An 11,794-nucleotide genomic window follows, 5' to 3' on the forward strand; every position below is an offset into this window, starting at 1 on the left:
AGGTTTCTAGTAACTTAAAATTATATGAAAAAGCATCTGTCAGAAGCAAATCTTTGTTCCCGAGAGTGATGGAGAAGAGAAAATTTTCACTTAACTTTTAAAAAGCTTCCCCAATGGCTTAGTAAATTTATCCATCAAAGAGCTGAGGTTTACAGACCCAGAAAGGGGCCCGGCTTTCATCCCCTGTCTATGCTGAGTTAGCTGATCTCAGCTGGTGGGGCAGTAGGGGTGCTACAAATGGCCTGATCACCTGGCTGGGGGGTGTGGGGGTTGCAGGGAATGGGCTCGGGTTCCCTCTCCTGATCTCTATCATCCAATGATCCCTGCTGGCAGTGCAAGTGTGGACAGGATCAGGCTATGCTGCGATGCCCCTTTGGTCAATTAACCTGCTGGCACTCGCTGTCAAGGCTCACATGTGGAGACTGGCCACTTGGGCATCATACTGGTGCCCACGGAAGCGAACCACAGCGAGGGAGTCAATGCTTTGAGGAGAGGAAGGGAGCAGGCGGGGGGAGCTTTGAAAGTAAAGCTTTTCGAAATCAATTCAGTCACAACAGATGGATTTTCATTCTGCCGATCTGTGAAGCGCCTTGGGACATGTTTTACGTTAAAGATGCTACCTAAAAGCAAGTTGCTGTTGTTGTTGAATGTGGGCTTAAACAAAGTAGCCATGATGTGGAGATGCCGGTGATGGACTGGGGTTGACAATTGTAAACAATTTTACAACACCAAGTTATAGTCCAGCAATTTTATTTTAAATTCACAAGCTTTCGGAGGCTTCCTCCTTCCTCAGGTGAACGTTTGTTGGAAAATTGTTTACAATTAAACAAAGTAAGGGAAGGGCAAGGAAAAAGCTCAGAAATGAGACGGTAAACCCGAAGGACCCTTCAAAGTCTCTGACTCTTCCCAAAATCATGTCTGTACACCTGGTGTAGAAGCCATGGAAAGCTGGTTAGATCTTCAAATTACTATTCTTTTGTTACTGTAATGGCACCCCATGGATTGTATCAAGTCCTTTGTTGATGCAAGCTCACTATCTTCTGAGACAGTTGATTGAGTGTTAATTGCAGACAGGATGAAACTCTTGTCAGCGCGTAAAGGACAGTTAGCTTGTTCCAAACACAAGTCAAACCAAACCTGTTTTATCTGGTTCACCCAGACATCTTCCTGAAGGTAAAACTCCAAGAATCACCATTAATGGTATTGAGCTTGAGAATTTTTTTAAATTTCAAAATATACTTTATTTCATAGAATTTAAAAGATACACACAGTTCAATGTAACAATTCCAAACCAGTACAATTTAAACCAATACATTACAGATCGTACACAAAGTGAACTCAATATTACCAGTCAAACACAGTCTTTCTTATGACTTATGGTATATAATACAAGGTGTGTGTATAATTCCTTACACGGTGGCCTTTGCCCATCGGCCCTTTGCGTAGGGTCGCCCCTCTCTTCAGTTCTTCTCGCAGCACGTACTCCTTGACCTTGGAGTGTGCCAGTCGGCAACACTCGGCCGTGGACAGCTCCTTCAGCTGGAAGACCAGCAGGTTTCAGGCGGACCTTGAGAATTTTTTTTTCAAAAAATATACTTTATTCATAAAATTTGCAGCAATACATACAATACAGTCGTCATATCACATTCCAAACATACACAATACAGATTATACCAATTTGCAGGTTACGTCAAGTACAGTTCAATGAACACATTGTACATAATTACAGTTCATGACACTCTGGGGTGCCTCGTTGCATTACAGTCAATACAGATTATTGATTACAGTTTCATTACATTACATCAATTTGAATTTTACATTATGCCCGAGGGTTTTTTTTTCCCCTGATTGCAGCCCCTCGGTATACAATGGTGGGAAGGCTCCAAACGGTTGCCTTTCCCCACCGGGCGGACCTTGAGAATGCTAATTGCATACAATTCATTGCTAAATGCATTGTCAACAAGCTGAATGCAATATCTGCTTTTCCACAACCAACTCCCCCTTTAACTCAGGCCCAGGTAACCCAATCAAATATGGGGCGCCTGCCAGGGGCAGCGAGCTGTGTCCAATGGGCATCCTGCCTGTTACAATCCGAGGAGCTCAGCCTGCCCGTCCCCGATCCAATTGGAACAAGAAGCCACCCATCAATGCCTGTAGGTCCCAGCACCAGAGCAGCTGCCCAGCATTCTCTGTTGGGATAGTTCTTAAGGCATTGGCGGGGGGGGGGGTGCTGGGGGAACGAATGTTCTTGGTACCCAGAGCCCCAAGAATTCTTAATTCGATTCTGTTTCTCCCCCGAGTTTCTTCGGACTGCATTCTGTTCCGCAACCTGCTTCCAGTCGTTTTCTCAATTTCGTTCATGACAGCTCCTAGAGGCACTTTTACAGAGCAAGAGTGCAGTGGGAATCGGGCAGGATGGCCTCAGGATTGATGCCTGGTTTGTGTTCCTTCGAAGTTCCTCCACTCCCTTCGCCCCAGCATTGGCGGCCGTGCCTTCAGCTGTCTAGGCCCAACGCTCTTGAATTCCTTTCATAAACCTCTCCGCCTCTCTCTCCTCCTTTAAGACACCCCTTAAAACCTACCTCTTTAACCAAAATTTTGGTCACCTGTCCTAATGTCTTCATCTTTGGCTCGGTGTCAATTTTTGTCTGATTTACGCTCCTGTGAAGCACTGTGGGACTTATTACTATTTTAAAAGCACTATATAAATGTAAGTTGTTGTTGTTGAGTTGGCAGCAGTCAACCAGGGCTACTCTACATAGAATTACATAGAATGTACAGAACTGAAACAGGCCATTCGGCCCAACTGGTCTATGCTAGTGTTTATGTTCCACACGAGCCTCCTCCCACTCCTCTTCATCTAGCCCTATCAGTATATCCTTCTATACCTTTCTCCCTCATTTGTTTTATGTAGCTTCCCCTTAAATACCTATGCTATTCACCTTATTTCTCTAAGGGTGCAATAACTGGCTTCAGCACCCCTGGTTTAGGGATGGACAAAAGAAATCTCCTTGCATTCTTGCCCTCATGGCTGTCCAGTAACCCCCTGTGGAAAAGGCATGGCTGTAGATGTGGGGCAAGCACTGTACCTCAGTCAGCTATGATGCCCCCTACGACTAAATAGCTTGCCGACACTCACCGTCTAGGCTCTCACGTGCAGAGGCTTCAGAGGAGCTGCATCAGGCAAGATTCAGCACCTTCAGGAGACGAGGGGTGAAACTTGGGAAAAAGAAAAATCGCTCGAGGGGAACAATTCGTGTTAAAGGTTTTAATGAGCTTGAAATGCAGTTTGGGAATGAGCAGTGTGTCAAATGTCCATTCACTGGCAATTAACTGACTCCATTTTATCTGTGTGTGTGTGTGTGTGTGTGTGTGTGTATAGAGGTAAAAACCCGTACTTTTTTTTGTTGCTAAAAAGACTGTCAGGGCACGAGACCACCCGCTAAGACTGATAATTAATAACTTGTGGTATTCTCACCCTGTGTCATGTGAGCTGGGCCCGCGGGAACACAGCGAAAATATGCCCCAACGCAAGAGCCTAGTAATCTGCGTCTTCCTGGTTTATATTTAGACGGTAATAATTCCATTCTGTTGCTTGGCAGAGAGGCTGAGGGGAGCAGCTGGCGAGGATAGGGTTATCGCGCCACATCTGAAATGCCTTGACAGTGCAGACTGTTCGACTGCAGGGGACGAGGCAGGATCGCACATTTAACACATGATAGGGGAGGCCAGATGGGATGGGAGGCAGATTCCTTTACACATCCTCTCTTGGCTCATTTTCAGAAGTAACAGCGAACCAGCTGCAAAGCGTCTCACTCCTCTTCCCTCCCCCTTTCCCGAATAATTTACTTTTTTAAAAAAGAAAAGCCACCTCTCAGTTACTTGCATTTAAAAAAAAAAATAATATATAAAGCTGAGGTAATTTTTGGCAGGGGTGGGTGCAGACCGAAGGTGGCTTCATTTGTGACTCTTAAAGCTGTATCGCACTCGTAGCACAGCTTAGGCCCCACCCTTGCAACCCAGCTCTGGAGAGGGAGCACACGGTGTTCACCGGTACGCTCGAGGCCTTCCGTGATCGGTGGGCACCACAGGGAACAGAGCATCTGATAGACACTGGTAATAACATTGTGATTTAGCTTTATAACTTTCCCTTTTGGCCCTGTCGACATCGGACTTTATGTTTCAATTCTTTTGTTAGTTGTGCCTCCTTAAAACAAAGGGGCACATGCAAATTTCTTTCTCTGTTGATGACACTGGGACAACCCAGCGTCATAGAATCATACAGCACACCAAGGAGGCCATTTGGCCCATCGTGCCTGTGTCGGCTCTTTGAAAGAGCTATCAAATTAGCCCCCTCCCCTGCTCCTACCCTATAGCCCTGCAAATTTTTCCTTTTCGAGTATACATCCAATTCCCTTATGAAAGTAAGTGTCATCTTTATGGATCAATTAAAACAAAAGTAAAGCCAGGTTTTCTTCTGCGCTTTTACCATAACACCGGACGGCATTTCGAATTATTCTTTTAATACATAATCCCATATTTTGTCCAATTTTCTCCTCCATGGAGGCTGACTCAAACGGAGATGCAAATTCACAAACACCAGCCATTCTCTGGTACCAACAGCAAAAACAACTTACTTTTGGGATGATCAATATCAAGGTTCATGGACCCCCATATTGGTTTCCAAGTCCTGGCAATCTGGCTGTCAAAGCCCCAGGCAACTCGGTCCTATTTGTACTTATATTTCTTGTTCGAATTTTGTGAGCTCGTGGGTTTGGAAAGAGCTTTTCTCATCAATGTTGGGTCATTTGTGGATACATCCTGCATCAGAATACCAGGATATGCTGGCATCATAGTCTTGATTCCCTTGCCTAACAAAAACCTATCAATCTCTGTTTTGAAATTTTCAATTGACCCCCCAGCCTCGACAGTTTTTTTGGGGGAAAGAGTTCCAGATCTCCACAACCCCTTTGTGTGAAGAAGTGCTTCCTGACTTCACCCCTGAACGGCCTAGCTCTAATTTTAAGGTTACGCCCCCTTCTCCTGGACTCCCCCACCTCGGCATAGATCGGGGAACAAATCTCAAATCTCCCGGCCTGTGTGATTCATTTACGTGATGGATAAACTCACTGAGCCATTTGTAGTTTTAATCTTTTCACTCATTTCAGGCCTTCCCTCTCTGCAGGAAGCCACACAGCTGACATTGGCTACAGGAATGGCAAGCAGTTCCATTGGAATGCCAACTTGGGAGTGCCTGAGCTGGTAAAAACTCAATGCCAGCAAGGTAACCGCAGAGGCACAAACATGATCAGAGAGCTGGGGAGGGCAGGGGAACATCAGGGCAATCACAGGTTTTGGAGTGGAAGGAAAAGGGAAACTTAATTCTTGCTAAACCAAAATTTCCGGGGAAGTGGGGGCAACTAAAATTGGGACTATGTGGTCTGCTGCAAGGCTACAGAAAAGGGATTGAACAGCATAAACACCCAGAGCCAACTCCTGGACACCAGGGTCCCAGAATCCAAGTTAAAATATAAAGACAGTTTTATAATGTAAAATTGCCCAAATACAAGATGGACTCCAAAGCACCAAGAGCCCCAGGGTACCACATAAGTGCTTCTCTAGAAGTGGCACTGTAATTACAACAGATTGTATCTCGGCTCTCAGCTACCTAGGCCCTCGCTACCTCTTGCTCCTCCTTTAAGACCCACCTCTTTGACCAAACTTTTGGTCACCTGTCCTAATAGCTCCTTATGTGGCTTAGTGTCAAATTTTGTCTGATTACGCTCCTGTGAAGTGCCTTGGGATGTTTTACTACATTAAAGGCATTGTATAAATGCAAGTTGTTGTTGTTGTCGTCATCGTCGTCGTCTTGTGCAGCTGGCAACGGACGCAGAGTAAACTTGCCACAATGGCCGAGCCCGGCCGCCAGGGAGATTTTTAACGAGCCCAGCTGGGTTACTCTGGTATCGCTTTGGTTACACGAGAACCCCCCCCCATTGGGAGCTGGCAGCACGAGCACCTGACTAAACCCAACATTTAAACTGCTTTAAAGGAGCAGCTTCACAAAATGAGGGACTAATGGCAAAGTAAGTCGACGTGAACTTAAGGGACAAAACGACAAGCTCTGAATATGGAGATCACAGTGGAGGTTCTCCTCATCTGCCACTTTTGTGTATTTGATTTGCTGCTGCTAGACGCTGTATTCAAATGTAAGTGAGTTTCCTGACTTTGTGCGAGAGGGAAAAAAAAATCACTTCCCCTTCAAACAATCTAGTTGTTTCTGGAGGTTTAATTCTAGATGTTTAATTCAAGTGTTTAAAATGTAAAAGATTTATATCACACCTTTACTTTCGCAACCCCCCTCCTCATGTTCTCCTCTCCTCAAGGCTCCTTTTGGGTAACCTTTGAACAGATTCCTAAAATTTGCCCTGGAGTGAAAAGGGAGAAGGAAACAATTAGATGAATCCCTATTGACCCTTCCATTTCTTACTCTCAGTTTCATGCTTCATGTTTTCCCTTCTCCTTGGCTTCTTCGACAGCACCTCCCAAACCCACGACCTCTACCACCTAGAAGGACAAGAGCAGCAGGCACATGGGAACAACACTACCTGCACGTTCCCCTCAAAGTCACACACCATCCCGACTTGGAAATATATCGCCGTTCCTTCATTGTCACTGGGTCAAAATCCTGGAACTCCCTTCCTAACAGCACTGTGGGAGAACCTTCACCACACGGACAACAGAGGTTCAAGAAGGCGGCTCACCACCACCTTCTCAAGGGCAATTAGGGATGGGCAATAAATGCCGGCCTCGCCAGCGATGCCCACATCCCATGAACGAATAAAAAAAAATTGTTGTCTACCAAATTAGGTGTTAGCCTTGGCTCAGTGGGTCGCACTCTCGCCTCCAAGTCACAAGGTCGGTGGGTTCAAGTCCCACTCCACAGACCTAACACTCTGGTGCGGTACTATAGGAGTGTTGCACTGTCAGAGGTGCCATATTTGGATGAGACATTAAACTGAGGCTCCATCAGCCCTCTCAGGTGAACATAAAAGATCCCATGGCATTATTCAAAGAAGAGCTGGGGAGTTCTTCCTGGTGTCCTGGTCAATATTTATCCCTCAAACAACATGAGCTGGTCATTTATTTCATTGCTGTTTGTGGGAGCTTGCTGTGTGCAAATTGACTGCCAAATTTCCTACATTAGTGAACTAATTGGGTTTTATGACAATCACTTTTACTGATTCCAGATTTTTAAACAAAAATGAATTCAAATTCTCAAACTACCATGATGGGATTCAAACTCAAATTCTCTAGATTATTAATCCTGGCCTCTGGTTTACTAGTCCAGTAACATAACCACTACACCACCCTACCCATTTCCCCTTTCCTACCTTCCTTTGAGCTTTAATCTTCCTTGCAAGTGCATGCAATAGATACATACATGGATGTTGATGGAGAATAACATTAGGATGAAGTACATTGTGGACAAGCTGAGCACTGACCTCGATTTAGCAGAGTGTGGATGAGCCCCTGACAGAGATGAGCTTTCACTTTAGCTTTGCCCTTTTTTTTCATTCGTTCATGGGATGTGGGTGTCGCTGGCAAGGCCAGCATTTATTGCCCATCCCTAATTGCCCTTGAGAAGGTGGTGGTGAGCCGCCTTCTTGAACCGCTGCAGTCCGTGTGGTGAAGGTTCTCCCACAGTGCTGTTAGGAAGGGAGTTCCAGGATTTTGACCCAGCGACGATGAAGGAACGGCGATATATTTCCAAGTCGGGATGGTGTGTGACTTGGAGGGGAACGTGCAGGTGGTGTTGTTCCCATGTGCCTGCTGCTCTTGTCCTTCTAGGTGGTGGAGGTCGTGGGTTTCGGAGGTGCTGTCGAAGAAGCCTTGGCGAGTTGCTGAAGTGCATCCTGTGGATGGTCCACACTGCAGCCTCTGTGCGCCGGTGGTGAAGGGAGTGAATGTTTAGGGTGGTGGATGGGGTGTCAATCAAGCGGGCTGCTTTGTCCTGGATGGTGTCGAGCTTCTTGAGTGTTGTTGGAGTGATGTTTAGGTTGCCTTTGTTGAGCAACCAAAAATTATAAAAGGATATATAGAAACCTGACCAAATGCACTGGTCAGAGTTTTCAGAAATACTGGTCAACCTTAGCCAGTTTGCTGTGGGGTTTAATAAAAATATCAAATCGAAAGAAAAAAACTTCAGATGCTGGAAATTCAAAACAAAAACATTATATTTAGAAATACACAGCAGGCCCAACTGTAACAAAACTACTTCCATTTTATATCGTAAACATACAAGACGTCCCAAGACACTTTACCAGGAATAATAAGGGGAACAGAGAGAGCTTAGGGGAGGATCTTGAAGGTGGGTTTTGAGAATGTTTTTAAAGAATGACAGAGAAGGAGGAAAGAGAAAACGCTGGTTAAATTTTCTTCGGGAGAGTGTTATACCCGAAACATAAATCGATCTTTTCTCCTTACAAAATGTAAACAAACCTGCCGTGCTTTTCCAGTATTTTCTGGTTTTGTTTTTAAATAAAAAGCAATTGTGGAGGGTTTCTTCGTGAGGTTTTCAAGCTCTTCTGTGCAAGAAGACCCCTGCAACTAACAACACTCCGGGGGGACCCTCTGTGCTAACTTCCGATTGACAGTATCAGCTACCCAAAGGAAAACAAGCTCCGTCATTGTAAAAATACAGCAACAGAAATAATGGGCTAGTAAGACAACAGATACAGAAAAAAAATCAGAAATCATCAGATGAGCTCAGGGGTCCACTAGGATCCAGAGATTCTAGTTCCAGCACCTATTGGTTATAGAAATTACGAGTATTACTGTCAGTGAAATAACAACCACAACTTGCATTTATATAGTGCCTTTAACATAGTAAAATGTCTCAAGACGCTTTACAGGAACGTTATCAAACAAAATTTGACACCGAGCCACATAAGGAGATATTAGGACAGATAACCAAAAGCCTGGTCAAAGAGGTAGATTTTAAGGTACGTCTTAAAGGAGGAGAGAGAGGCAGAGAAGTTTAGGGAGGGATTTCCAGATCTTAGGGCCTAGACAGCTGACGGCAATGTTAAGTTTAAACAAAAAATATGTCTCTATTGTGCACCTTCACAACTTGCAAAAATGGACCTTTACTGGGACTTATCCAGTGAGTAAGTCAGGGATACAGATCAGGGTGGTCTGTGAGTAGTTAGCAGATTGGAGCTGGGACAGTAGTAGGGGTGCAACAATTGGTCTCAGAGCCTTTCAATTAGGGAGGAGTTAAAAAAAAGCAGGGTTCCCAATGTGTGTGTGAATGTCAGGCGAGGATAGGATTGTGGTAAGCTGTGATGTCCCACAGTCAAAAAGTCAAATTATCTGCAAATAGTGACCCCTCGGGTGAGGGGACGATGAACACCAGTGCTGCTGTCCCCCACCAAGGAGTCCCACCTTTTCTGGACAGGAGGGAACTGATGAGAGGGAAAAAAAATGAAAATAAACCAGGGTAACTCGTACACAGTGAAGGTCCAGCTCGATACAACTTGGTCTCCTGAGTCATGCTGAATAAGCCATTAACTGAAATTTATACTCGATCTCAAACATTGTAGGAAAAATGAATAAGATGTAATTCAAGCCTCTGTAGATAGGTTTGTGTTTAACTTTCCAGTTTATTGCATACGTCAGGACTCGTTAGCCACAAGTTCTAACGCTTCTGGTGAAGTTGCACTCTTAAGTGTGAAGAGCTGAGTCCCTTGCTCTGCATTTGCAATGACAGTGAGTCCATCTCTGACTGGGTGACTAATGCACCACTATCAACCTGTTTGCAGCTGCCATTAAAACGTAATACTCGTCAATTGCATCGATGCGTTTGTGAGTTGCGATGACTCATGGAGTCTGCCGATTGACTCAGCTCTTAATCTATTCCATCACATACGCCAGGCCGGGCCAGATCAAGAAATCACCCGCAGCCTGCAAGTCCTCACTGTGAAACCCAGTGTTGCTAAGGCATGAGATGCCGCTACACAGCTTTCTAGCAAAACAGATCTGCAAATGTCAGTGGTATGTGCAACCTCTAGGCCATTTATGCAGCCAGGCAACGGGGATAAGATTCACTTCAGTACATCAATCTAGCCAGCAATTCTCTCTGCCATGGCCTAAAGACAGCTCAGCTATAATTAATAATGGCCAGGTTCAAAGGTTACTTCCTGTTGTATCAGTTCTCAACCTGACACAAATTAAAACTGAGGACAGAAAATGTATGCAGATTACTCAGAGCTTCACGAAGATCGAAGAGATTTTCAGCAAATGTAAATGGAAATCCCCTGTTGCAAGATCTTCATATTCAATTGTGGAGGGGATCATCAATGACCCCCAACTCTGTTCACACCTTAAGTCCACAAATAACATAAGAAATAGGAGCAGAAGTAGGCCATATGGCCCTTCGAGCCCACTCCACCATTCAATAAGATCATGGCTGATCTTCTACCTCAACTCCACTTTCCTGCCCTATCCCCATAGCCCTTGATTCCCTTAGTCTCCAAAAATCTATTGATCTCAGTCTTGAATGTACTCAACGACTGAGCATTCACAGCCCTCTGGGGTAGAGTATTCAGAAGATTTACAACCCTCTGAGTGAAGAAATTTTTCCTCATCTCAGTCCTCTTATTTTGAGACTATGCCCCCTAGTTCTAGACTTTCCAGCCAGGGGAAACAGCCTCTCCGCATCTACCATGTTAAGCCCTCTAAGAATTTTATACTTTTCAATGAGATCACCTCTCAGAGAATATAGGGCCATTCTACTCAATCTCTCCTCATAGGACAACCTTCATCCCAGGAATCATTCCAGTGAAACTCTTAGTTGCACCTCGTCTAAGGCAATTATATCCTCCCTTAGGAAAGGAGACCAAAACTGTACACAATACTCCAAGTGTGGTCTCACCAGAGCCCTATATAATTGCAGCAAGACGTCCTTACTCTTATATTCCAACACCCTTGCAATAAAGACTAACATACCATTTGCCTTTCTAATTGCTTGCTGTACCTGCATGTTAATTTTCTGTGACTCGTGTACAAGGACACTCAAATCCCTCTAAATACCAACATTTCTTAGTCTCTCACCTTTTAAAAAATATTCTGCTTTTCTATTCTTCTTACCAAGGTGGATAATTTCACATTTCCTCACATTATACTCCATCTGCCACCTTCTCGCCCACTCACTTAACCTGTCTATATCCCTTTGCAGCCTCTTTGCGTCCTAATCACAGCTTACTTTCCCACCTGGCTTTGCATCGTTGTCAAACTTGGATACCAAACTTGGTCCCTTCATCTAAGTCATTGACATATATTGTAAACAGCTGAGGCCCAAGCACTGATCCTTGTGGCACCCCACTAGTTACAACCTGCCAACTCAAAAATGATCTGTTTATTCCTACTCTCTATTTTCTGTCCATTAACCAATCCTCAATCCATGCTAATATCCCAGGAGCCCTAATCTTGTACAACCACCTCTTATGTGGCACCTTATCAAATGCCTTTTGAAAATCCAAATATATTACATCCACTGGTTCCCCCTTATCTACTCTGCTAGTTACACCCTCAAAAAACTATAATAGATTTGTCAAACACGATTTCCTTTCATAACACTGTGTTAACTCTGCCTAATCATATTATGATTTTCTAACTGCCCCATTACCACGTCCTTCATAATAGATTCAGCATTTTCCCTACTACTGATGTCAGACTAATTGGCCTATATTTCCCTGTTTTCTCTCTCCCTCCTTACTTGAATAGCAGGGTT

The 11,794-nt window shown here is 44.5% G+C and overlaps 1 long non-coding RNA gene across 1 annotated transcript; it reads right to left on the reverse strand.

Annotated features, from left to right (window-relative positions):
* Positions 1 to 1,216: 1,216 nt before the first annotated feature.
* LOC137300108 (uncharacterized) lies at positions 1,217 to 6,422 on the reverse strand. Its single transcript, XR_010958027.1, has 2 exons — positions 6,343 to 6,422; positions 1,217 to 1,567 (listed from the first exon to the last, which is right to left on the reverse strand). It is a non-coding gene; the product is annotated as an uncharacterized lncRNA (long non-coding RNA).
* Between the last annotated feature and the right edge of the window lie 5,372 nt (positions 6,423 to 11,794).

The sequence above is a fragment of the Heptranchias perlo genome, chromosome 30 (assembly GCF_035084215.1).
Source record: "Heptranchias perlo isolate sHepPer1 chromosome 30, sHepPer1.hap1, whole genome shotgun sequence".
NCBI lineage: Eukaryota > Metazoa > Chordata > Chondrichthyes > Hexanchiformes > Hexanchidae > Heptranchias > Heptranchias perlo.